Source organism: Pipra filicauda, unplaced genomic scaffold (genome assembly GCF_003945595.2).
Source record: "Pipra filicauda isolate LSUMZ 115617 unplaced genomic scaffold, ASM394559v2 scaffold373_size706493_pilon, whole genome shotgun sequence".
NCBI classification, from domain to species: Eukaryota; Metazoa; Chordata; class Aves; order Passeriformes; family Pipridae; genus Pipra; species Pipra filicauda.
The window spans coordinates 368,591-393,266 of record NW_024104502.1 but is presented as its reverse complement, the minus strand read 5'-3'; the positions used below and the strand labels follow the sequence as shown (position 1 = coordinate 393,266).

Genomic DNA, 24,676 nt, shown 5'->3' with positions numbered 1-24,676 from the left:
GAGATGGGAGAGTGAGGAAGGTGAAGTGTGTAAATACATGGAAACACAGAAAACAGGTAAAGGCAATATATCATCTGGTGAAGCAATTCATCTGTTAAAAAACATCATTGCAGAATCATCACAGAATGGTTTGGGTTGGAAGGGACCTCAAAGATGATCTTTTCCCAATTCCCTGCCATGGACAGGGACACCTTCCACTAGCCCAGGTTGCTCCAAGCCCTGTCCAACCTGGCCTTGGACACTTCCAGGGATCAAAGGGCAGCCACAGCTTCTCTGGGCAATTCTTCCCTGTGAGGGCCTTACCACCCTCACAGGGAGGAATTTCTTCCCAATATCCCATCTATCCCTGCCCTCTGGCAGTGGGAAGCCATTCGCCCTTTTCTTGTCACTACGAGCTCTTGTAAATAATCTCTCTCCATCTTTCCTGTCACCTCCCAAACATAAAGCTTAGCAAAAAAATAGGGATAAGACATGAGTGAAAAGGAGAATTTAGAAGTATAAGAAATACTAAGAATAACTGCAGAAAAATTAAGTGAGGGGAATTTTATTGGTGAAAATGAGAATTTTATCTAACAGGATGATTTTTTCTCTTAAGGAAACAAAGATCAAGCAATTCAAACTAGCACACTGATTAGTGCTCTGTCCTGTGCACTGAGGTTTGAGGAGGTCGTACTCAGAGCCCCTGCATATTCTGTGTTGTCACAGTGACAGAAGAGCTGTACATTCCCCAGGGAGCTGTGGCATCTTGTATCCATGGAAGAGGAGGCAAGGCTGGAAAGCAAAGGCAGGATTTTGCTTTCCTTTTGGCAAAGGCTGGCTAGAGCAAGGCAAGCTTGGTAGTAGCTCTGATTTAAGGTAACTTTGCTCATGTCCAAAAAATCCATAATGATCCTCCAGTGACTTTCCTGGGGCTGGGATTTACCATGAAGAGCACAGTGCACAGCAACCCCGAGGGCATGTTCAGAGAGAGGGGCAGGCTGGGCACTGCCCAAGGGCTCTCTGCTCAGTCCCTGTGTGCATGTACTGGAAACACTTCAGCTCTGGAGTTCAGGCATCAGGACAGGAGGATTTCTGTGGTGCTTCAGATATACTGGAATCCGAGGGCCTGTAGTGTGAAAGATGCCCAAGATACCTCAGTGGGCAGGGCTGTGCTGTGTCAGCTCGGGAAATATTTACTCCATCCTATAAAACAGGGAGCACTGATACTACCAGGAAAAGTTCATTAGCAAAATGGACTATTGATTTTGTGTTGCACAACTATTTGTATGATTTTGAATGGATTTTCATCTGTGTAAAGAAATTAAGTTCTGTGTGAAAGTTGAATTATCAGTGTGAGCTTTGAGGAACTGCTGAGTCTCCATGGTAGCACCCAAGACTTCTCATGGTTGGTTGTATGTACACAATGCTCTGCTTATACATCAAATATACAAGAGATAAATACATAAAAAATACAAGAGATATAAGCAAATTACTGTGTACATATCCTTTTTCCTGAGGTAAGATTTAGATTGGCTGTTAGGAGGAAATTCTTCCTAATTTGAGGGTGATGAGGCCCTGGCACAGGTTGCCCAGAGAAGCTGTGGCTGCCCCTGGATCCCTGGAAGTGTCCAAGGCCGGGTTGGACGGGGCCTGGAGCAACCTGGGCTAGTGGAAGGTGTCCCTGCCCATGGCAGGGGGTGGAATGAGATGATCTTTAAGGTCCCTTCCAACACAAACCATTCTGTGATTCTGTGATGATTCTCTGACTCTGGCCATGACTGTAGGAGGAACCTTTCTCTAAATACTCAGTAACAGCCCTGAATGATGATTTCTGGATGTTTTTTTCAGTAACACTGAGGTGATAAAGCTGGACAATGTCTGAATTACCTCTGCTGAAACCCAAGGAGTTATTCTGTAGCTGATGGTGAGACTGAAACCATTAAAGCCCGTTGGTTGGTCAGTTGTATTTTGTGAGAACCACAGAAGTCTGGCCTATGGGTTTGGATTCTTTGCCAAAGTACTTTGAAGCATTAAGGGGAGGAGAAGGTACTGGAAAATGTGATCCTGGTGAATACATACAGGGCAAGGTTTGCTTCTGTATCCTCAAGAAATGAGGAGCCATGCGAATGTAACTTTGAGCGGGGTCTAGAGGTTTTGGTCCTGTCTAGGTATAAAACAGCTGAAGGAATGCCATGGACTTCACAGAAGGACAATAATCTGGGAAATCTACTTTAAAAAAAAGCATAAAGTGCCATAAAACTTGCCTTGATTCAAGAGAGAGCTATGGAAATAGAACAAGATTCACAAGTAATTCGTCTCAAGCTGTAGACTGGTGTGTATGACTCCACAGCAAGAACATTAATATCTGTTAAATTCTCCACATTAGCTTAAACATTCCAGAGAAAGGATGTAATTCTCAGTTGTATAGGGAAGGAATTCACCCTTCCCCCAGTCCTTCTGCTTCCTGGGGACTCTAGAGAAATGCTAATATCAAGTCAACCTATTTTTGTTCCCCCTTTAGTAATTGGGTCAAGATTGGTAGTGACTGAAATACAGTCCCATCAGAGGAGTTTGATGTGAGGGATCAGGAAGGGCTGGTTGCCATTGGGGTGGTGGATGCTGAGTGTCCAACCCAAGCTGGCAACTCACTCACAGGCTTCACAGAGCTTTGAATTTCAATTCACATGATGGTTTGTGGAGCATTGTTCACCTCCCACTGAGGCAAAGCTTGTAAGCTTGTAAGCTGCTTGTACTTAAAAATAAGTAGAGATGCAGTACTAAGCTGAGTAATTCTTTAATCTATCCTGACTCCTTTTTTTCACTTTTATTAACCAGGCTACTGCCAGGATTAATTAGGTTTGGGGAAGATTTTAGCTTGTTTTGACCAAGTGTCTAATGGAACATGAAGCAAGGAAACAGATTGTGTCTGTGGCAAAGAACAGTGGGGAATGGGGAGGAGAAGCACCGAGAGGAGGTTTTGCAGGAGTCACAAAATGAGTAGAATAAACAGATTTCAAACCTGTCCAGTGTACCTGGCCTTGTGTTCAGCCCCTTAGATGGTCAGCGGTGCCATCTTGTGTTAAGTGGGTGGTATTTTTGGGAAAAGATGGATAGAGATTCCTACCAGCCCTTGGGAAAGGGTTCTAGAAGAGCTCTTGAAAACTCCTGGTGTGAAATGAGAAGAATAGTGAAGCCCAGAAGTCAATGAGACAGAAAGGCAGAGGATGACCATATATATAAATATATATATATGTCAGCACATATATTTATATATATATATATATATAAAATATTTTATATATATATACATAAAAATATTTGTAGTTGAGACACTGGTGTTCAAGGCAGTTTAACAGATTTTTCATTTAAACTGTGACATTTTCCATACTGGTACAAATGACAGCAATACATGTTGTGGATGCATAGGGGTTTCTCTGAAAACAATCATTGTTGTCAAGCACTGGAAGGGGCTGCCCAGGGAGATGGTGGAGTCCCCATCCCTGGAGGTGTTCAAGGAGTGACTGGACATGGACTCAGTGCCCTGGGCTGGGGGACAGGGTGGGGATCAGGCACAGGGTGGATTTGATGATCTTGAAGGCCTTTTCCAACCTTAATGAGTCCATTATTCTATGTTTCTATATGGTGATGATTTTGCTGATGCATCTTCTTCCAGTGCTTGACAGAGAAGCAGGAAAACACTGATGCCTGCACTTTCCCAGCCCCTTCCCTGGGGATCTGTGTGAGGTTGTGGCTGCCCCAACTCTCTTGGATGTTTAACCATCACCACACTGGAGCCTTGCCAGGGCAGCCTGGGCAGTGGAGAGGATCCTGCTTCTTCTGGTTTGTTTTTTTTTCTTTAGATTCCTGAGGACCTTTTCCCAAGCTGGAACTCACAGATTTCATTGTAGATGAATTTGCATGTCCTCAACAATGGGATTTTCTATACCAAGTCCTTCTAGATCACTAACTGGCATTCCTACAGTACTCACACCAGCCCATGGCAAGGGAAATCCCGTGTTTTCTTGCAGAGTTATAAATTCCCCATGCCAGTGTAACATTTCTCTGCTTTACAACCTTAATGTTGTTGTCCTTTAGGATTATTTTTTGCATGCTTTCTTTATTGAAAGCTTTATTTCGGGCTGAGAAAGTTGGGACTATTCAGCCTGGAGAAAAGAAGACTGTGTAGAGACTTCATTAGACTGTGTGGAGAGCCTTTCCAGTATTGAAGGGGCTACAAGGAAGATAGTGAGGGGCTCTTCATTAGGAACTGTAGTGACAGGACAAGTGGGAATGGCTTCAAACTTCTAGAAGGCAGGGTTAGATGGGATATTTGGAAGAAATTCTTGACTGTGAGGGTGGTGAGGCCCTGGCACAGGTTGCCCAGAAAAGCCATGGCTTCCCCTGGATCCCTGGAAGTGTCCAAGGCCAGGTTGGATGGGGTTTAGAGCAACCTGGGCTAGTGGAAGGTGTCCCTGCCCATGGCAGGGGGTGAATGAGATGGTCTTTAAGGTCCCTTCCAACCCAAAACATTCCATGATTCTATGATTTGTACACCAGCTCCACAGTTATTTTGCATTCTTGCATATCTGCAGAGCAGTGGCCCTTTGCCCAGCAGGTGCCCTCTCTGAGCTCGCCCCTCGTGGCCTGTGCTGTGCAGGTTCTATGAGTATGGGTGATTCCCAACCCAACCCCCACGCACTTGGCAGGTCAGTTGGTGTTCTGTGATGGCCTCATCCAGCACCTGGGGAGGTGGGAAGGGGAATTTTGGGGGTCCAGGAGGAGGCTGGTAAGAGGTGGTGCTCATATGTACACCCCACCACGTGCTTGCTGCTCCACCCCTGTAAAGAGAGACAGAAATGAAGTGATCAACTTACAGGGTCACAGAATCATTAAGGTTGGAAAAGACCTCCAAGATCATCAAGTCCCCCCTGTGCCCCATCCCCACCTTGTCCCCAGCCCAGAGCACTCAGTGCCACGGCCAGGCCTTCCTTGGACACCTCCAGGGGTGGGGACTCCAACACCTCCCTGGGCAGCCCCTGCCAGTGCCTGAACACCCTTTCCAGGGAGAAATTCCTCCTCATGTCCAACCTGACCCTCCCCTGGCACAGCTGGAGGCCGTTCCCTCTCCTCCTGTCCCTTGTTCCCTGGCAGCAGAGCCCGACCCCCCCTGGGGCTCCCCCCTCCTGTCAGGGGGTTGCAGAGCCAGAAGGTCCCCCCTGAGCCTCCTTTTCTCCAGGCTGAGCCCCCCCAGCTCCCTCAGCTGCTCCTGCTGCTCCAGCCCCTTCCCAGCTCCGTTCCCTTCCCTGCACACGCTCCAGGCCCTCCATGTCTCTCTTCCATGAGGGCCCAGAACTGGACACAGCCCTGGAGGGGCCTCAGCAGGGCCAGCACAGGGACAGTCACTGCCCTGGCCCTGCTGCCACACCATGGCTGGCACAGCCCAGGGGCCATTGGCCTCTTGCCCCCCTGGGCTCCCCTGGGCTCATGTCCAGCCCCTGGCACCAGCACCCCCAGGGCCTTTCCCAACAGGCACTTTCCAGCCACTCTGCCCCAGCCTGGAGCTGCAGGGGCTTGTTGTGACCCAAATGTAGGGCCTGGCACTTGGCCTTGTTGAACCTCTCACTGTTGGCCTTGGCCCATAGATCCAGCCTGTCCAGATACCTCTGCAGAACCTTTCTGCTTTCCAGAAGATCAATGCTCCTGCCCAAAGCCCATGGGTTTTGTTTTTGTTTGTTTGTTTGTTTTTTGGTTTTTTGTTTGGTCGGTTTTGGTTTTTAGTTGTTGTTGTTTTTGTTGGTTTTTGGGTTTTTTTTGTTGTTGTTTTCATTTTTTGCCCTGTGGAAAAGATAATTTTCTACCCAAAAGCTGCCAGAATGTCTTTTTGTCCTCCTCTACAACTCCCTGCCAGGAGGTTGTAGCCAGGTGGGGGTCGGGCTCTTCTCCCAGGAACCAGCAGTAGGACAAGAGGGCTGGGTCTTCAGCTGTGCCAGGGGAGGTTTGGGTTGGATATTAGGAAGAAATTCTTTACAGAGAGAGCGATCAGACATTGGAACGGGCTGCCCAGGGAGGGATGGATTCTCCACCCCGAAGGTGTTGAAGGTGAGACTGGATGTGACATCGGTGCCATGGTCTGGGAACCACAGCGGGGTTGGATCAAGGGTTGGACTTGATGATCTTGGAGGTCTTTTCCAACCCCACTAATTCTATGATTCCATGATTCCAAAGAGTCATTTTCCATGGCTAGTGGAGTAGGTTGTTGCTAAACTTGTAGCTGGGCTGTACTCACAGCAGAGAACAATGACACAGAAGAGAAATGGAGAGCTGTGGTCACAAAGAGATTCTCAGTTGCATGTTCAGCACAGTGTTCTCATGGTGTGCTTTTAACGATCTTTTTGGTGAGAAAAATAGTAGGTACTGTAGCACTGTAGATTTTGGGTTTCCTAGCACAAAGGAAGCTAATACACAGCTAAAAATACAGCTGAAAAGAAAATTGCTTTTTCTATTGTGGGAAAATCTTTAGTGAAGTGATTTGAGCATTTTAAGGCATTTTGGGGTTTTAATAACCAAGATCATTTTCAGTGGAACCAGAGAGGGTTTTTTTGCTGTAGCTGTTGAACAAATTAGAAATACTTCTCTAGGCTGACTTGCCATTAGTGTCAGGAGTCTTTTGACCTCAAAAGGAGATTTCAAAGCTGATGTCAAGTTCCTGTAGTAATGTTCAGCCTGGCAGCTTCCCTAAGGCAAAGCAACTCAGCCAGGCTTCAGCACAAGGGGTTTCTGCACTGAGATCTGACCTCAGTCGGATCAATTAATGCATAAATGTCTGTGCAGTGAAGCCTGACCTTAGCACATGAAGAACTCTGTGGAATAAACCTTGGGGAACACATCTGACCTTCACACAGCCAAGTCCGTCCCTGGGAAATCTGGGAAACACAGGGCCCTGCAGATGACTTGGGGTTTTTGGTTAAGTGGTGTTCTGGCAATGAAAATTTATAACTGCACAGGGAGGGCAGCTTAGGCCATGGAAGAAGTGGTAAAATCACTGTAAGATGCTTGAGGATCTACGGGATTAACATTTCTGAGTGGGGAGGGTTATTCTGTATGCAGAAGTTTCTCTAGATACAAATACCAAGTCAGAAAATAAATGTCTTGGTAGGACTCACCTATTTGGAAGACCAGCAGAACAGAATGCAGACAGTTTGTAAAAGGAAGTAAAGTAATTAACCCAAATAATGTTGTAATAATGGCTGAGTGCTGCTACTGCCATAGGAATGATGGTCTTCTGGGGATGGCTGGGTTTGGAAAAGAAGAAGGGCTTACTGCTAGCCAAGCAACTGTGTCTATTTGTTCTCCCCAAATCACAGACATGAGAAGTTTGATTTCCTATGGCACATTTAAGAAAATTCAAAGCAAATTTAAATTTTGGTGTGCATGAAAGTACGTATTTACAGTGTAAGGGATTCCCAAAGAGGGGCTGTTTTGAAGACACACAGAGCTTTTCTTTGCATAAAATCACAGAGCACCTTCCTCCAGCCTCCTTGGCAGGAGCTGCTGGAGGCACAGTTTACCTCTGCTCGTGTACCTGGAGGCACTCAGCAAAATACAAGTAGAGCTAAAGCACGAGGCTTCCAAGTTATGCATAGTTCAGTTCCTACCTCACACACTCGATGAGCTCTTGGAGAAGGAGTAATTCCAGTTCAGTGCTATTTATCCCTCCCCTCTGGAGCAGCGTGGCAAAGCTCCAGCTCAGCCCTGCTGGCCCCGGAGGGCTCAGCTCTCCCCGGGCCGGGTGCCAGGCCCTGGCTGGGGGCCCGGCTGTGATTAGGGTGTCGCTGCAGCAGCATCTCTTCCCAAACACAAACACACCTCTGGGGAATGCCCCATTCAGCTGCAATAGCCACACTGGAGATGGTATTTGAGTAACGTTGGCTGCCGGCCATTCCAGCACATGATTTATTGTTTTCTGTACAAATCTGCTTTTAAAGCTTCTCCTACAGTGTTACAGGTGATATCATTCAATGCTAAGGACTTGCAAGATCCATTTCAACCCCCGAATCTGTGCAGAGATACAGTCTTGGCCGTGACAGGACCCCAGGGAATGGCCTGGAGCTGTGTCAGGGCAGGCTCAGGTTGGATCTCAGGCAAAGGTTCTTCCCCCAGAGGCTGGTTGGGCACTGCCCAGGCTCCCCAGGGCAGTGGGCACAGCCCCAAGGCTGCCAGAGCTCCAGGAGGGTTTGGCTGATCCTCTGGGGCACAGGGGGTGACTCCTGGGGATGGGCCTGTGCAGGGTCAGGGGTTGGACTGGATGATCCTTGTGGGTCCCTTCCAGCTCAATATACTCTGTGATTCTGTGAAAATACGTAGCTTGTATCTGTCCATTGTTGGGTTGCAAGCATAGAATTTTAAGTTATTAAGGTGTGTTCTCCTTTCATTTTCTTGAGTGTGTCTGGGAAGGGTGATCCAGCCCTTTTAATGTTTTATATTCACTGTAGATGATTGCAAGCACTGTGGAAATATAAATGGAAATAAAAAAAATGAAATGAATAAATGAGTAAGTGAAATAAAGTAAAAGAAATTGGAGACCCATGTGTGAACAGTACCCAGGGAAGCCACCCTTCCATCAGGTGGGTGGGCAGCAGTAGGACAAGGATGGCATGGCCAAAGAAGCTCTGTCAGTGAGGTGAGCAGGGGAGAGAAATGACTTTCCACTCCCAAAGGTCAGAAGTCTAACCTGGAAAGAAAGGATGAGAAATTATCTGTCCAAAAAGATGCCATGGAGCCTTTTGGGATTACTCCCAGGTGATGTAGTTTGGGTGTCCTGCTCTCCTTAGGGTTGGGCTGGGCTGTGCTGGGTTATGCATTAAGACATGCTGTAGCTCTTGCTGATTATTAATACAGGAAAGATCAAATATACCTGAGAGTGTGAGTTATTGCCACATCAGTGTCTCTCTCGCTTGGGATCTGAGCACAAGTTCTGTTTTCACTGCAATGTTTGCAGCAGGTGGATGTCTTGGAGCTGCAGAGGTTTGTGTGTGTGGTCACCTCTCCCTCCCTGCAAGGCCCGTGGGGGTGGAGATCACCTTGTAACCTGCTGATAGGTGTGCCCAGGGGTGTGCCATGGTTGAGGAGAAACCGAAAGACTCTCAAAGAGAAAGAGGGGAAATTTAGGTTGGATATGTGGAAGAAATTGTTCCCTGTGAGGGTGGGGAGGCCCTGGCACAGGTTGCCCAGAGAAGCTGTGGCTGCCCCAACCCTGGAAGTGTCCAAGGCCAGGTTGGACAGGGCTTGGAGCAACCTGGGCTAGTGGAAGGTGTCCCTGCCCATGGCAGGGGTTGGAATGAGATGGTCTTTAAGTTCTCTTCGGTGTCCAGTCATGCAATGATTCCATGCTAACAGTTGCAGTACAGTCACAAATGCAGAGCCATTGAACACTACGAGTAAATGAACCTGCCAAGACTGCTGCTTACACACACAGGCTGGTGCTGCTTGTGTGAACCTCCCCTGGACTGATGCACCCTACAGAAACTGCTCTAAACCATATAACACCTTCCTCACGTGCTATACACCCACCCCTCAAAGAGGTTTCTGTTTATCAGATCACCTCGTAAAGCACATGTAAAGTTGGGTGTGTTTGTGATATAGGGGTTGGAGAAAGAGGGAGGTACATGGGAAGCAGGGCAGATGGATAGACACAAATCTCTAGTTCTGGAGGTTCTTATAAAGTCTGTGTAGCTGTGGAGAAGAGCTTCGGATAGTGCAGGGATTGGTCTGAATCCTGCAAATCCTGTTGGTGACATGTTCTTGCCATGGGCTGGGGTCCCCTCCTGCCCCTCCTCCTTGGAGGCAGAGGTGGCTGTTTGCTGTGAGGAGCTGTCTCTGTCCTTATCAGAGCCAAGGAGCACAAGTAGCTTTGGGTGCCAGAAGCCCCTGTTTCTTGTTCCAAATAGTAATGCACTGCAAAAGTTAACTTGAAAAAAATCCATCTCCATCCTAGAAACATGTACACATCTGCATGAGTAGTTATGAAGATTAATGTAACGCACAGGGTCAGAATTCCCACTGACATTTACTCAGTTTGTCCAAACAAGTTAGTGGAAACCTCCTGTGAGTATGAACTGCACTCTGCAGCACTGCACAGGCATTTCACATCTTGATGCCAATTCCCTTGCAGACACATCTGTAAGACTTAGTCCTTAAGTGCTGTAGAATAGAATACTAGGAGCAAAAAATCATAGGCATAGTGTGTAAGTTTTAAGACCTTAATAAAAGAAATATAAGCAAAACTGCAGTTATCCCTATTTCATGTCTGTGCTTGGACCTAAAATCAGTCCTAAGACAGGCAGTTTTTCAAGGAAAATGAGAAAGGCATGTAAGCCAGAGTTGAGCAATTTTCTTGCCTTAATGATTAATGCCTAAAGTAATAGTGAGGTGCAGATACTATGTCAGATTTGTAGAAAGGCTATCACCTCTTAAAGCACAGACAGTGACTGCTCACCTGGCATGAAGAACCGTGTCTGGCCATCCCTCAGTTCAAACACTTGTATCTGAACACAGTAGTGCTCTCCAATCCTTTGGATGATGAATGTTATATAAAAACAAGCCATTTTTTGGTCCCTATGATCATTGTACACTGATCTCAGTGAGCAGGTTTGGACTCAGCTGCTGTAAGGATATTATTTGAACTTGGAACCAGCATTATATTTGTTATACTATAAAATAAAGAAAACCACTTTATTTGGTGTTTAAGTCCCTTCCAGGCCTTCCCAGCTAGGAGAATATTATCATTGCAACAGCATGAGCTGTGTAACACAGACTTTAAATCAGTGTAAAGGTGCTATGGACTAATGTGCTTATTTCCATATGGGAAAAAATTGTATCATCAGAGAAAATCTTCCTACTGGTGTAATTCCAGGCACATTGCTGTTTTCAATAATGTAATGATGATAATTGATGGCTTAAAATTGACAAGGTCAATTCACTTGGCAGCCGTTTATTTGGCAGCCAGCTTGGCAATATGAAGGATTGACACGAAATAGGGCAAAGGTATCCTGTCCTGCCCACAGGTCTGATAACAGCACAGTATTTCAGTGATGTACCCGGGCTGTTTAGTCAACTCCTTTGGCACAACATCTCTTAATTATGTTGTCTAACCAGCTGTGCCACATGACAGGGTCAAACCTGAGTTGCAATGCCAAATTGTAAAATTTTCTTGCCATGATGAGTTAATCAGGCAATATGCTACTGGTGTTATTCCAGCCTATTTTCTTAGGACATGTGCAGGTTCACAGCGTGAAGGCGAGACGATCGTTCAGTGTATTAATGTCTGTAAGAAATATAGGTCCCAGTTTAGCAGTTGTTCTTCCAGGGTTGGATGCTGAGCCTCGGGCAGGAATGTTCAGGGACCTTTGTCTTGGCATGGGACTGATAACCCAACTTTTTCCATGTTCAGCATTTCCCACGCTCTGCAAACCTAAACCATGTTGATGTAACCACTGGCTCTGCAGTGTTAACAGGAAGATAAGGGGGTAACAGCACATTTGTATCCCAATCCTCTACAAACCAGGAGCAGGTCCCACTATTCGAGGGTGGCCCCTGACAGAAGGGAACCCGAGGTGGGAATATCTGTGCAATCAGCAGTGATTAATAACAGTACATCCTGCACACCACGGAAGGATGGCAATGAGTGCGGCCCTAGGTGAGCACTGCCCATTTAATTTACAGAGTTTCTAATACATCTCTGAAATGAAATTATTTTCTGTTCTCTGCCCCAGGAATCAACACACATTTATATCCTTTTTACAATTCTGTGTTCAGGAGGGGAAGTGAAGCCCCTGCTCTTGTAAGCAGAGATTACTTCATCCACAGCATTTTGGCTAGTAAAAATAGATTAATTCTATTTTTGCATGTTAATTTCATTCAGTGCTGAAATCATTGAAGCAGATGCAGCAGCCCCAGTTGCATTCAGTTTAGGATCATGTTCTGAATGATGATGAAAGAGAAGAAATGTGTTACCCTACGCTGAATAAAAGGAGGGGTGGTGGAAGGATATTGAACACTGAGTTTGCTCCTTTGACAAATGAAACAGCCTGCCAGTTTCTTCAACTAAGTACATAAATCATTTAAATCTTGATTATGTGTTCTCTGAGTTTGCTGTTGTCATTGGAAGTGGCTTTATCAGACTCCAGTCCCTATGGTACTTCAGGAAGTTGTAGGAATGCAAAGCTATCTGAAGGTCATTTGCAATCTCAGCTGCAGAAATGACCAGCTGCTGTCAGCTATTATCACAGTGTTGATGTGTGTCCTACTAGTTGTGCAGTGAAATGTGAGCTGTATTGGAGGGACTCTGAAGCAGAAGAAGAAAAGTGTGGTTTCCGTGCGTAGGCAGAAGGACACTCCCCTGTCAGCTCCAAACATGACCCTCCGTCACAATGGGATGCAGTGACTCTGCACGGATGGAGACTGCTGACAGTAAGACAGGCACTTGGAAATCTGCCTTCCCCACTGGCAGCTGGCAGATGTCCAGAGGTGTTCCGTGAGGGCCACAGAGTAGGCACAGTGAAACAACCTTGGCTTTATGCCAAGTTCTTCACATGGCAGTGAACGAGGGTCCCCAGAGAGGCTGTCAAGACTCCACTCCTGGGAGATGTTTCAAGACCAGACTGGTTGAAGCCCTGAGCAACCTGGTCTGGTCTCACAGCTGACTGGCTTTGGGCAGGAGGTAGGGGTAGAGGACCTCCTGAGATCCCTTTCAACCTGGATTGTCCTGTGATGATCACCTGAGTAGGCTCTGCTTGAAAATGGAGGGCTTGGTTGGAGAGTACTCAGAAGAGGAGGTCATCAGAAGCCCCCCAGACCTTTGAGTCAACACAGTTCCTTGTACTGACCCAGGTGTTCATCCTGGGAACACATCCACGTTGTGGATGAATTCTGCACAAAGGAATGCATCCAGCTTACTCCAGACTTGATCTTTTGAAGTACCTTATTGGGAAGGTTCTTGCTTCCAGTCATATCCTGGACAGTAATCAGATGGTTTCAGATCCATTCCTAATTGTTCATGATTAACTCACTTCCTGAATATAGTAATTAAAAACATTGTCTTGCACCGCTTGTTTGCTGGTGTTAAGAATAAGGTGGAATGGCCAGGAATTCTCCTTGAACAATTCTAATTGAACTTCTGATGGGTCAGGCTGTAGCCAAACTGGTGATACACCCTTTGATCCAAAGTCTGAATTGCTTTCATGAGGAAGTTTTGGTAGGCTTTGAATCAGTTTTGTGTTGTTTCTTTTTTCAGACTGTAAACAACGTCTTAGCAACACCCTAGTGCCAGGAACCCAGAAGGAAGATGGATGCTTGGCTTTGTTAAGGTTATGTCATTTCTGAGGCCCTGAATTACACACATCACTGTGTACAAGTGCCCCGCCTCATCTGCAGGTGGTGGTGAAAGGGGGGAATCAAAGCTACAATTACTGCCTTAGGAACAGCTGGACCTCATAAGATCTGCAAAAGAAGATTCCTCTTAAATATAACCTTGGGGAGCCATATGTGCATAGCTGTGAGGATTTTGGAAGTGATGTGGTGCAATGACAGGGAGATGACTGGTAAATATTAATTGGGACAGTGGCCCATGCCAAGAAATTCCTTGTGCTCATGTTACCTTCCCTCCATGCAAAATATTTACTGAGTTAGAGCAAAATACCACCATTAATTTATATGGTCATTGCACAACGACTTCAAGAGAAGACAAGGCCTGGCAGCCCTCGGGTGTGTTGTTGTGTTGCCTCAGTGAGGTGACCAAGACATGTTGCCCGCAGCTGAGGAGCTGCTCCAATTCACATCTCCACCTTTTGTTCCCCAATGCACTCAAAAACCTCCCCATAAAAACATCCCTATTTTTCATTTTTAAATGTCAAAAATCTGAATTCAGTTGAAAATAACAGGTTTTGAAAAATTGCTAAGCACATCAAATTGAAGCATTTGCCATCATCTATCACTCATGCAGACTGATATTGATCAGTATCAGCATTTTTAGCAACTGTTCTGAATTTGTAGGTTTATTTAAACTTCAAAATTTAAAATATAAACCTCATGTTAGTAGAAATAGGTGCACATCATAGTCACTAGATGTTTTAAATTTAAGATGCTCGATGCACCAAAGAAAATACTTCATATTGTACCTTCAGATAAACCCAGAAGATTCCTCCATAAACACAAAAGCCTCAGCTGTGCAATTTATAAAGTCCAGCTCTTTTCCAAGATAGGGCAGCACGTGTTTGAGGGCCAAAAAATACTGGCATATGTGTTGGGTGCATAGAGAATGGTGATCGTGCCTGAGGCCTGGTGGTAGGACCCAGCTGGGAGGAATGTCACTCACAGGGGGTGGTCTAGAGACTGTTGGAGTTCAACCTTCAGGATGGTAGTGGGATCCCTAGATCATGGTTTGTCTGTCGGTCCCTGATAGTGTAATAATACTGCTGTTTAAAATAAATCAGAACAAATTATTTTGTCAGCTGAAGATGAAATTTAGGATTAGAAGAAATACTCAAAAAGGAAAGACCCTGGAAAAATACCACCATCTCCTCCTTTGTTAATGCTTCATGTCCAGAGGTTTACAGGGAAAGAACGGAAGTGTGTGTGTTACAAATCACAGTCAATCCCAGAATATACTGAGTTGGAAGGGACCCACAAGGATCATTGAGTCCAACCCCTGGCCCTGCACAGACCCATCCCCAGGAGTCACCCCCTGTGCCCCAGAGGATCAGCCAAACCCTCCTGGAGCTCTGGCAGCCTTGGGGCTGTGCCCACTGCCCTGGGGAGCCTGGGCAGTGCCCAACCAGCCTCTGGGGGAAGAACCTTTTCCCAATATCCAACCGCAAACCTGCACATCAGCGTTACTTCACCTCCAGGCAATGTGGTCTCTGTTTTACTTTTCTCTCTTAAAATTGTTTCCATTTAGAGCCCTTAAGCAGCTGTATGAATTCCAGGGTGATAGAAAATGACCCCCAAATTGTGCTGCCCGATGGCTCTTGGCTCAGCAGGGCACTGGGCTCTCCGTGTGGCTGCCCATGTGCCCCACACATGCCTGTGCACGGGCTCCCAGCGGGGAATGTTGTGATCCCCTGGCCTGTGCCAACTCACATATCTGAAGGTTTTCATAAGGGGAACCCCTTTGTGTTAGTCATCTGGTTGTCAAACAAGCCCTGGCTGCGATCCTGGACCTGGCACTAGATGAAATATGTGCACTTTAAACATTTCATACTTAGACTGATGGGAATGGGCAGTTCCTCAGTACGTTTTCTCAATGTTTTTAAACAATAAATGTCAACCTAAGGGCAAAGCGAGGCAGATTTCAGATTAAAGGGATGGGGTTTGCTTAGCGTTTATAAATCCCTTAGTCCCAACCTCCTTCATGTTTCTTAAAACAACGAGCAAGGAAAGCCTACGTCGAACACAGTGGGCACTTTTGTCAACACAACTTTTTCCTTTAATAGTGTGATAGAGAGATTTCAAAAATAGATTTTTTATGAAGGATTCATGACTTGGCATGCCATAGAGAACCTAGTATTCTCCCAAGCAAAGCTAAAGGTTTGTGTGAGAAGACTAACAATGCCAGGGAAAAGAACCTTTCATCCCCAAGATAGCTAAAATATTCCTTTGTTTATTTTTCACCCTTAATTACTTTTCCTGTCTTGGTTTAATCTGTAGTGCTGAAGCTTGTCAGCACCTATGGCCTTTGGTTTAGAATTGATGTCTGGGGAACATGAATAAAAGCAATTTTCACGTGGTGTCTCCCTGTCATGACTGCTGCCTGAAGCTCGCTGACTTTGCTTTTAAAAGACCCAATTCTATGCCCAAATAAATGCAACAAAACGTAATGGGAGTCAGTAGTTTTATATTCCTTAACACCAAGGCAGAGGCTTCCTTCTTTGAGCCTGATGTTCTGTCACTTTCAATAAAATCTTCCGATTTCTGTTGGGTCACTCACTTTCCAAAGAAAAAATATCTCAGAAAGAATGATTGCCTCGGAACACTTGTCTTGATTTTGACTTAGTAGAATTTTAAGACTACTTGAAATGTAAATTGTCGAGTATACAGCTGAAGGGAGGAATTGTTCTGAGTAATAAAATGAACTTTCTATTTGGAAAAGTAGTTCTCAGAAAAAAACATTGCTCATACTTTTTTTTCCAAGTGAAGTGATTTCTTGAAACATCCCATGTATGCTTTCCATTGTGTAAGCTGGCACTGCCACACTCCAGAGAAGTTTCTCAGAAGGCTTCCAAGAAACCTTGCTGTACCATCTCTTGGACAGGGCTGTAAATCTGGATTTACTCAGCCAAAGTAGGGCTTTTAAGCTTTCATTTTTTCATGGTTTGGTGGCTTCTTTTGTCCATAGCAGAAGTTTCTTGGTAATTTGCATTGTGGGCTTCTCACCTTCCTGCCACATTCACTGGCTCAGCTGGTTAGAGCATGGTGCTCCCTACACCAAGGTCATGGTTTGATCCCTGCAGTAGCCATTCCTTTAGGAGTCACACTTGATGATCCTTGTGGGTCCCTTTCCAACTCAGAATATCCTGTGGTTTTCTAAAATGACTGCTGTAGGCTTCGGTTATGGAGACCTCAGCTCATTATCACCAAATAATGCTCAAGGCAGTCACCACTTTTTAGGATTGGTGTCCACATCTTTTCCTTGCCTTTTTTCTGTTGTGTCACTGAGAGTGAATCATTCCAGTTTATTGATGTTGATCACAACCATAAGGAGATTTTTGTCTCGTTGCAGACTTGCAAACAAGTCAGTCACAAAAACCAGAAAGTGCAACAGGAGATCTCAGGAACTGCAGCACTGCTCGTATATGTAGCCTCTAAAAGTTAAATGCATTTTTCAAAAGCCCAAATGAATCAAAAATCATATTAATTATTCATCAGTATGTAAACCTGTCTGGGCTTAGAAGGTGCAACGGTGGCTCAGCAATGGCTTTATCCTTTCTCCAGTTAATGACATCTTTCAGAGAATCACAGAATCGTTTGGGTTGAAGAGGCCCTAAAGTTCATCTCATTCCACACCCCTGCCATGGGCAGGGGCACCTTCCACTAGCCCAGGTTGCTCCAAGCCCCGTCCAACCTGGCCTTGGACACTTCCAGGGATCCAGGGGCAGCCACAGCATTGTTGAGGCCAGACCTCGAGTGCTGTGTCCAGTTCTGGGCCCTCATGGAAGAGAGACACTGAGGGGCTGGAGCGTGTGCAGGGAAGGGAACGGAGCTGGGGAAGGGGCTGGAGCAGCAGGAGCAGCTGAGGGAGCTGGGGGGGCTCAGCCTGGAGAAAAGGAGGCTCAGGGGGGACCTTCTGGCTCTGCAACTCCCTGACAGGAGGGGGGAGCCGGGGGGGGTCGGGCTCTGCTCCCAGGGAACAAGGGACAGGAGGAGAGGGAACGGCCTCCAGCTGTGCCAGGGGAGGGTCAGGTTGGACATGAGGAGGAATTTCTCCCTGGAAAGGGTGTTCAGGCACTGGCAGGGGCTGCCCAGGGAGGTGTTGGAGTCCCCACCCCTGGAGGTGTCCAAGGAAGGCCTGGCCGTGGCACTGAGTGCTCTGGGCTGGGGACAAGGTGGGGGTGGTCACAGGTTGGACTTGATGATTTTGGAGGTCTTTTCCAACCTTATAGATTCTATGATTCTCTGAATAAGAGAAGAGTTCAAGATAATCTCTTTTTGTGAGAGGGTGTCTTCCTCCTACACCACAGTCTCTTTTCTTCTTTGCCTATTGCAGTGTCTGCTAATGGGGAAACCTTAAAACTATGAGGGCAAAGATAGCAGGAGGTACAAGAGGGTAAAACTGAATTAAAGGCAAGAGAGTGCAGCGGGGATGTGGATAGTAAAACAGGCTCCGTGCTGAGCACATTGAAAGGAACACAGCTGGAACAATGTCTGACAGTAACAGTATATCTTCCCATATACGTTTGCCCATTCCTCTGTTATTTTTCCCCAGTATTGTTTGCTGCATGGTCTCCCCAGCAGGGTTAGAGGTCACAATAATGTTTTGTGCAGGTAGCAGAGTACTCCATGTGTGGGAAGTCGTACATAATTTTACTTACAGAGCGAAGACATGACACTTTTTCTAACACATCAAAGACAATTTGTTTACTAACATCTGTTTTGGAAATGAAATAGTGGTTCTTAAGACTGCAGACTTTACTCTGACCAGAAAGATGAAAGATCTACGTTTGTGAGGACTGTGCTAACAAAACACGCTTGTGGACTGTCAGGTTCAAAAGACTTTACCTGTAATTCTGGTCTAGTTCTCATGTCCAAAGAACTGGAGAATATATTCCCAGGATCATGACTGCTGCATGCCTTGCTGACCAGCAGGTCTTTATATCAACAGGATGAGAGAAAAACCAAGTCTATGTGTATTTATTTTCTATGGAGACAGACTGGGAGACCTGGGGTTGTTCAATCTGGAGAAGCGAAGGCTCCAAGGAGAACTTAGAGCCCTTTCCAGGGCCTAAAGAGAGCTGGAGAGGGACTTTGGACAAGGGTCTGGAGGGACAGGACAAGGAGCAATGGCTTCCCACTGATGGAGGGCAGGGGTAGATTGGATACGCATAAGAAATGCATCCCTGTGAGGGTGGGGAGGCCCTGGCACAGGTTGCCCAGAGAAGCTGTGGCTGCCCCTGCATCCCTGGAAGTGTCCAAGGCCAGGTTGGACGGGGCTTGGAGCAACCTGGGCTAGTGGGAGGTGTCCCTGCCCATGGCAGGGGATTGGGGAAAGATCATCTTTAAGGTCCCTTCCAACACAACCCATTCTGTGATTCTTTGATTTAAATCAAGACTTGAAAAAAAACCTGTATAAAACTCCTAAGTTCTTTGGGCTAGAGGATCAGGGGAACATGTCTGTGTGCAGCACTTCAGAAATTGCTGTAACTGGGATTGCCTGGCTGATTAGCAATTTCCCTGGAATATTTTCCAATATTTTCCTCCAAATATGAGGACACTGACTCTTATTCTGTGCAAATCTGCTGGGGACTGTTGTCTTCGTGGCTGTAACCCATCTACCTCTAGAAAATATTATACGGATGTCCTTGTTCTGTTAGTTTTTTTGTATTTCCCACTTCTCTCCACTTAAATACCCCTTTAATTCACCCTGGCATCAACTGATGCAAATAGAGAGAGAGAACGTAACTCCTGGAAATGCTATAATATGCTTGTGCCAGACAATGCATTTTCATAATGTTCATGTAATGTATAACTAGACCTTTTAATTTTTTTTAAGACCATTTGTGAATGGTGAGGTGAGGACATTTTGCATTTGAGCAGTCAGAAGCTTTACAAGCCTGCAGCAAGGGAAAATAACAAAAGCTGTTGCAAAGCTCTTCTTTCACTTCCCAGGCTTTGAGGAGATGCATTCTTGGGTCTGGTTCATGTGGGCTCATTTCTCTGACTTTCACTTTGAATTTGGGAATCAAAGGGATTTTAAAATTCTAGGTCAAACTCATTAAAAAACACGGAATCACACCTGGTTTCAGCTCCCTAAACCACAAGAAACAGTAAATCTCCTGCTCTGGTTTTGATGCAAATCCATAAGTCATGGGGTGGGTGTATTTGAAGCTTGGCCCAGAACCTCTATGTCCAAGAGTCAGTTGTTGCTCCAAAAGTTCATGACTTTTTTTGTGAACAAGTTTACGGATGGGAGGAGGTTTGGTGGCACATGGAAAATGTCAGATTTTTGGGGAGATTGCAAAGATAGCACCCAGCTTTTTGATTTGGGATTTTCCTGACAGAAAGCTACATCTCTGAGACTGATGCCTAATCAAAGACACACCATTCTAGGGGAAAAAAAAGCCCAAATCCCTTCTCTGTTTCCTGGTGTACCAGGGCAGCACAGGGACCCCTCTCCCTGCTCCCCACTGGCTCCTCCCTGGAGGAATGGGGGCTTTCCCGGAATTCCTGCCTGCTTGTGGTTCCTTAGCCAGTCCTGCAAAAATGTATTTTTTATTGAATGTTATTCTAGCCATAAAACTTTTAAGCTGTTCAAATACTTTGCTTTGTACCGTAGACATCTGAGACTATTAGACATTAACAAGTAAATGTACTTTTTTTTGTCTGCTTCAATCTGCTGAGGAGTTTTCTTTGGACTGATCTGCCCTTGCCTTGTACCAGAGGAAACAAGTCTGAGATGTGATATCGTATCTCCTCAATTGCTGTCTCCCCAGACTGTAGATGTAGGTGTGTTTTACTTTGAATTAAAAAAGCGACTTTATTTCTTGGCAACTCATTTCCTCCCTCAAGATCCAGAGATGTTTAAAGCCAAGAGGTACCAGACTGATTCTCTTTGATTCCTGTATTAAGCCTCTAAGTCTTGCAGGAATGGAACACATACTTTAGTAGGACTCAACTGAAAGATTTCAGGAGATGGAAATTCACTCTTTTCTATAGTTATTTTAATAATTAATGTAATGAGCTCTTTGACTTCTGCCTCGTGCCACTGGAGTTGACTGTCTATGCACTCTCGTGTGATTATTTTCATAATGGCCTCATCTGTAGTTGGGTCCCTGTTGAATTGTGTCCTAAACTGCAAATAGAGAGAGAGTGTTCTTGCCCCAGGTTGTTTATGAGAGGCAGAAAAAAACCCATTATTGCAGTTTGAGGAGGTCAGACCCCAGATTTGCTTAATTTGTTCTGAGTCTCATAGAAAGACTGACGTGGTAAATTATACACCTGAATTGGTTATTAGGAATATGTGCCTAAATAAGTATATTTACTTATAAATATAAATTTATATGTAAATTTATATTATAAATTTATAAATTATGATTTTAGATTAGAATTATATATTATATAATATATTAATACAATATACAATAATATTAATTATATTGTTATATAATATATTATATACGATATAATGTAATTATATATATGATACAATTGTTATTCTTATATAAAAGTAAAGTTCTGATAAGTTATATTGGAATTGTACACCTAAATAAGTGACCTGATTTTCTGATGTGCTGAGCTTCTTTAAAATGGGCTCTTTGCTTGGGATTTCTGTACAACCATCCTTTTGCTGGGCTCCTGATGGGATCAGTTTTCCTCCACCACCCTCAGCCATGTGTTCCCATGGAATTCCTCCCCTCACAGTTGCAGGAGCTCGTTCAACACTCAGCGCATTTTCAGGTTGTGGAAGAAAGGTGTGAAGCACCTCTTGATCTGTGCTGAGTAATATTCAAAATTGGTCAATAAAGCAAAACATCTCCCATCATTTCTCTGAGGAACATCAGTGAATGTTGTGGACCATTCCGCATCATGCAAGAAATCAGATCAGGAGATAAGGGATGGCCCCACAGGGCACTTATCCTGCAGCAAGGCAGCTGAAGTAGTTGTCCTTTCTTCTGCTGGACAGGATGGCTACAGGTGACATTTTGGACCTGTGTTCATTATTTATACAGTTTTTGTGTCTCCAGATATGTGGTACTGTTACCTCACTATCAAAGGCAGCCCATAACCCAGGGCATGCAGTGGGGATTCTTTATTGTGCACATTAAGGCTTTATTGTAAGAGGGTTCTAGTCTCCACTGTACAGAGACGACAAAATCTTTCATTCTTATCCCAACAAAAATAGGATATGTGTGCATTCAATGCCTGAGCATTTGAATCTTGTTACACAAATGAAATATGTTTTTATGTTACACTGAAAGCACCAAACTTCAGAGCCAGTTCTTCTTGAAAACAACATTGTAAACTGCTGATACCCATCACAGAATCCCAGAACAGTTTGTGCTGGATGGGGCCTCAAAGATCATCTTGTTCATGCCCCTGCCATGGGCAGGGACACCTCCCACTAGACCAGGTTGCTCCAAGCCCCCTCCAACCTGGCACTGAACACCCTCACAGGGAAGAATTTCCTCCTAATACCTAATCTGAACCTGCCCTCTGTCAGTTTGAATCCACTCCTGTCACTCCATGCCCCTTGTCCAAAGTCCCTCTCCAGCTCTCTTGCAGGCCACTCATTGGTATATTGTCCTTCTCCAACAGAGATTCACAACTGCTTTTGTTCAGGAATGAAGCTGGAACTGAGGATGAGGTTTTCTGCTCCCTGCTGTCATTGAGTGCATCTTTGCTGAGAAGGGATACCTGAGACAAAGTGATGCTCGTGAGACATCCAAACCAGGCATTTTTACAACACTTGCAGTGGCAGCAGGTGTTTTCAGAAGTCATCTTTATGAATTACAGGTACACAGGCAGGAACTGGGGAATTTTGTCTTAATAACCTATCTTGTTTAAAACAGGGACACTACAGACATTAAAGATTGAGTGTAAAGAAAATCAGAAGTGAACATTTTAAAAAGGAGTACTGCTCATGGCTGTCACAGAGCTGGCTCAAAGTATTTGAACAGGAGGCCTTAAGCTGAGTGTGGGAGTTCGGGTTTACCTCAGAAATCCTGGGAGATCATGAAGGTGAGAGAATTTCAGCAGAGGCTGCACACAGTGCTGAATGGTGGCCATTGCTCTTTTCTCAAATAGGGGGCAGGTTTAACCATGAAGACCAGTTTTTTTTCCAAGAGAGCTGGAAGTAGAGCTAAAAAGTTACACCTCAGAGGTCTTTGCAGTGTTAGATTTTCATTCCTAACTTCTTATTCAACTAAAGTTTTTATATGTTGTGCAGGAAATTCAGTATGTTTAACACCTGATTCACTATGTATAACACCTGATAATTTGCATATGACTTTTTTGCCACCTCCCCAGTGGGAAATGTTTGAATTTTTTACCAGGCATTTACTTACTCAACTGCTACCAGAACAGGTAGGAACTATTGCTTGCCCTTCAAACAAGGGTGGGGTTTTGTAAAGTCTGATCACAGCAAGGTCTTTAATTCCAAGCCCAACTATTAACAGTCGATAGCCTGTTACCACATAACTCTGACACAGATCTTGCCACGTAACCCTCCAAATTATTTTTCATCCCACAAATGTTAATATTTACTAGGCAGAGTCAACCTCCAAACCGCAGAGAGTAATTTGCATTGTTGGTGGTATGAATTATACATTAGCTAAAGAAAAATGTTAACCTTCCACTAATATGATTATATAAACAGAACTCACACTTGAGCACAGGTCAAATACCTCTGGTTAGTGCCGAGCTGTTTTCCCTGCTCACTCTCCCAGGAGCACAGCTCCGGGTGTCCGAGGCGGGCGCTGGGAGCACGCGGGGCGTGGGACCTGCTCCCGCAGCACAAATAACACACGAGTAGATCTTGATGAGCTGGAGTTGTGTGAAGTCTCTGGGGCTGGAGAGTCACCAACAGTAATCTTCTGTGCACAAGCTCCCCCTTATGGAAATGAAAAATACTAAACAATGCTTTTTTTAAATTCTCCTGGACAGGATGAAGAGTTGGTGAAGATGAAGCCACCTCTCAAGCTACAGTTGTGTTTTGACATTCAGCATTTGAAATGCAGGAGATTTAAGGAACTGGCTTATGCTCCTCATGACACACAGGAATGATCGATGACGTGGGTGGGTACTCAACATGATTTGAGCTGCTTTCAAATTTGGAATTTCTTGTGGCATCCTGTCAATGAGGAAGGAAGAGAGGCTCTTTGTGTAGCAAGAGGGACTATGGTGTCACAGTGAGAGTTGTAGCTCTAACCTCCTCTGCCTTATGAAGAGCAAAAACAAGTCATGGGGGACAAATAGTTTAATTTTCAAGTAGTTTTTATACCTGTTTCTGAGGACAGCCTACAATGTGTACTTTGAGTTGGATTCTGATGGAATTTCACCCTTAGTGGAATGGCAGTGAATGGCAGTAAGAAGTTTCAAGTTGTTTGGATGAGAGATGCAGCCTGGAGGCTCACATGTTCCATACATGGGGCCAGAAATTTGCTTTCCTCTGTGCTCAGTATGGTCATGTGGTCCTGATGGAATCTGTCTGAGGGCGATTTCAGCTCTGTTCACTCAGTGCTTACACTCTCCATTTGCATCTCTGAATCCCAATAGGAGCCTACAAGGACCTTTACACTGACTTGCTTGGACTGGTCTTGTGATCAAGACCTTTCCTGGTGCTGAAGGGCCACAGTTTGAGCCAATGCTGATCAGAATCATCATGGTTCAGCCAGGTGCCCTCCTGGCTCATGTGAATTGTTCTGGTGCAAGAACCTGAACCGGAATGTTCTTGCTCTTGCCAAACCAATTTCCAGTTGATTTAAACTATTTAAATGGGGGTTGTTTAAACAGAGACATGGAATCATGGAATGTTTTAGGTTAGGAGGGACCTTAAAGATCATCTTGTTCCACACCCCTACCATGGGCAGGGACACCTTCCACTAGCCCAGGTTGCTCCAAGCCCCGTCCAACCTGGCCTTGGACACTTCCAGGGATCCAGGGGAAGCCACAGCTTCTCTGGGCAACCTGTGCCAGGGCCTCCCCACCCTCACAGGGAACAGTTTCTTCCAAATATCCCATCTAACTCTGCCCTCTGTCAGTGTGAAGCCATTCCCCTTGTCCTGGCTCTCTCCATCTTTTGGGCACTGGAAGGCCACAATCAGATCACCCCAAAGCTTCTCTTCTCCAGGCTGAACAATCCCAACTCTCCCAGCCTTTCCTCCCAGCAGAGCTGCTCCATCCCTCTGATCATCTTGGTGCCTCCTCTGGACTCTCTCCAGCAGCTCCATGTCCTCCCTGTGCTGTTCCCCAGGGCTGGAGGCAGCTCTGC

The 24,676-nt window shown here is 45.3% G+C and overlaps 1 long non-coding RNA gene across 1 annotated transcript; it reads left to right on the top strand.

Annotated features, from left to right (window-relative positions):
* The first annotated feature begins 798 nt into the window (after nt 1-798).
* On the top strand, nt 799-23,522 carry LOC113982784. The gene is made up of 3 exons (XR_005564850.1): nt 799-855; nt 22,003-22,200; nt 23,350-23,522. It is a non-coding gene; the product is annotated as an uncharacterized LOC113982784 (long non-coding RNA).
* Nucleotides 23,523-24,676: the final 1,154 nt, after the last annotated feature.